The sequence below is a fragment of the Culex quinquefasciatus genome, chromosome 1 (assembly GCF_015732765.1).
Source record: "Culex quinquefasciatus strain JHB chromosome 1, VPISU_Cqui_1.0_pri_paternal, whole genome shotgun sequence".
In the NCBI taxonomy this organism is placed as follows: domain Eukaryota; kingdom Metazoa; phylum Arthropoda; class Insecta; order Diptera; family Culicidae; genus Culex; species Culex quinquefasciatus.
This window is the reverse complement of record NC_051861.1, coordinates 127194827-127198163: the sequence shown is the minus strand read 5'-3', so window position 1 is coordinate 127198163 and position 3337 is coordinate 127194827.

The following is a 3337-nucleotide window of genomic DNA, read 5'->3' as shown; positions in this document are numbered from 1 at the left end:
TTTTTTAAAAACTGTAAAAATATGATTAAAAATTCATTTGGCAAAAAACTAACACTAACATTTTTAAAAGTCCAAAAACACTTTCAGAGTCTTTTTTTAAAAGGTCCAATAAACCAAATTTTTCTTATTTGTTTTCTCCGCCTTAAGTAAAAAAATAGTTTATTGGACCTTAAAAAAACTCCACACTTAATTGATTTGTCATCAAACTTTTTATCAGCAAGCGCAAAAAAATCCCCTTCACGACCTTCATTCCCGCGTTGACATTCTTCACATAATTCAGAACAAAGACCACTCGAACTGATAACACGAGGGGGGGGGGGACCTCTTACACAATACCATCGATGGTTCCACCTTTAACGCGACCATTTGTTATCTATTTCAAAAGAATTCTGCAAAGAAAAAAAAACAACCAACTCAAACTAGGTGACGTGACACCGCCAAGATTACCTCTTATCACTTTGTTATCAAAGTTGGCTCTGCTGTTGGATATTCGTAACCGCCGCCACCATCGTTCAAGCGATTCCTCGAAATTGTGCATGACTTGCTCCGATCGGAAAACCGGCAACGCCAAAACATGAAACAAGTAAGTGAAGTAGGGTGCCATAAAGTCATTAGATGCGTCTGACAATTAAGCGAAAAAAAAGTATTTGATTGAACCCCAAACTGTCAAAAGTGGGATCCAAGAGGGCTGGGTGCGGCGTGGCGCCGCACCCCACACGCCGATATGCTTTTCTACACACGCTGCTCTGGCGATGCATATGCATGAAGAGATGGTGCATCGGTCAACGAAGAAGAGTGTGTGTGCCCAACCCTGGGCACTTCATAGCCTACTCGGCTGCTTCTTTTCTCCTCTCTATCGCGCTTGATACTTCCGTTGGTTCCTCGCCGTCGTCGTCGTCACCGCCTGCTTATGCCGGTTCGCTAGCTGCGAGCGCCCACCGAATCGTTCGTTCACTCTCTGTTTGTGAGAGTGTGTGAGTTTCTTCTCTGGAGAAAAAACGCGTCTGTGGTGGTTCCGGCGGACTGCCAATACCATATATGGTCATAAGCGCGAGCGAACCCCGAATCAACCGAGGCAACCGTTGGGATACCCGTCCGGATTGGAGGGGTACTATTTATAATCTGAGTGTTGTTTAAAAATTGTATCACTACAGTTCTTGTAATCGTGCTGTGAACACACCAGAGACAGAGATCGAACAGATCGAACAAACTAGTAGTAGCTGTTTATTAACTTATTTTCTGTGAAAAAGCACCAGCTACCAGCCTACGTTTCTACGAAACACCAGCGCAGAAACTCACAGCACACAATTAATTTATTTGTAATTTAGGCTTTTTTGTATTTAATAAACCAAATGTAAGTAACAAGTTTCGTCGTCTATGGAAAAAAACAAATCATCGGAAAAAAGCAAGTGAAAATTGTTCGACAAGTGCTCAAAAAAGGACTACAAAGGACATTTACCAAGTTGTGCCCCGCAAAAAAATGCAGTGATTTGTGCCCAAAAAGACATTTGAAAAAACAATGAACTCTAAAGTGACTTCAACGGGTTCCGGATTAAGCGACGAACCGCGCGCAGGATTTGGTTTTGGGTGCGGCAAAAGCCGGGTGGAATGCAGCTCGTCCGGATTTTTTTGGGTGGTGGTTCCACTCGAAACACGTGGCATCAATAACGACGTGGGGTGTAGTCCCACGTCAATCATGACAGACAGTGCGGGGAAAGTTTGGTGGCGAGACAGCGCTGGAATGCACCTCGGAGATGTACCGTTTTGGCTGCACGAAGCAGAGGCTAAGTCAACGTGGCTAATGTGCGCTGGAAAGTGGTGGAAATTGTGTGGAAAATGTTGATCAGATGGACATTTTTATGAATTCTCACGAAGTTTTTAAAGATTTCATCAACAAAAGTGGCGAAAATATGATTAAACTAAAAATAATATCAAATCAAACATAAATTTCAGACAAAATCTTGCAGATTTAGATTAAATTTTGACAAATATCAACATAAATTTGTCTACATCAGTGCATTAAATCGATAATCAATTTAATTTTCAAAATCTTTTTAGGCTCGTACAAATTTTGATCAAAATGTTTGTCCCACGCAAAAATAAATAAATCTCAAGCCTTATTTTCATCCTAAATGCCATTTATAGGCAAGTTGCTATTGTCAAAACTGGCTCTTAAATTTTACTAAGAACAAAAAGTCTATCAAACTCAACATTGAAAAGTAACCCACTTTCCACCTGATAAGCACACGTGGCCTACTTGATGCGCCCACCAAACCGCCGTCATCACCTTGAAAGCCAGCTCTGACATTCCACCGTGCATGTAACGATTTGTTTACAAACAATTCCAGCCCTGTTTGTGCACCGCACACTTCAAACTACGCCAAGGGCTGTTTGAACCTCGAAATTTTGCTATTTTTACCTGCAAAACGAGTTTTTATCTTGGTTGCAAGTATTTCTACCTGCAGCGCGCCCAAATTTTATCAACTTTCTTTTGTTTGGCAAGTTCTTGAAGGTTGATGGGGAAATTGTCACGTCTAGCCACCTCTTTTGAGTTACATAAATTGGTGGATTTTTTGCATTTCCTACGTGTCGAGCGATGTTTGACATTCGAAGCACGTTTGTTTTGCTGGATGTATGTTTGTTGAAGAATCTGTTCAAGAAACTTCAAAAATTTTGATTTTGATTGCTTTTCAATTGAACATCTTCCAAATTTTTTTTCAATTGAATTTGCAAAAAAAAATGTTTGAACAAGTAAAAAAATCTAACTCTTTTAAGTTTCCTTTGACAGGCAACATTTTAAGAAATTTTTGAAAAGTTTCTATAAAATTATTATTTTAAACTCAAATTTATCACAAAATTTCAACCGTGGAACCACCCCACCGGATGACGCGTCGGCTGACTTTCCTTCCCCTCTCCAAGCAACCCCCGCAAGCTTTTCAAGTTCGCGCACACACACACACATCGCCATATAAAGCTCTCTCTTCCTCTCCCACTCCCACCACCATCTTTACCGGCAAGTTCACGTGTGCGAAAACCGGCCTTCTTGGACCGCGCCGCTGGAAGTTTGAGCATTTTTCAAACATTGCCTTATATGGTCATGTTCACGCGATTGGTCGACGCTCCGTAAAAGGGTGAGAGCGCGAGCGGGTTAGCTCGCTCCCGCTCTCTCATTCTCCAGGCCGCGAAGTGCCTTCCAGAAAGATCCGGTGGAAGCTTTTGAAAAGTTCGTAATCGTTTTCTCTCGCGTAAGATTCGGCTCGGGTGAGAACTTTTCGAAAGTTGCGCGCTCTCGCGAGAATGAGAGAGGGCGAAAAGAGCCGTTAGCGAAGGAGAGCCA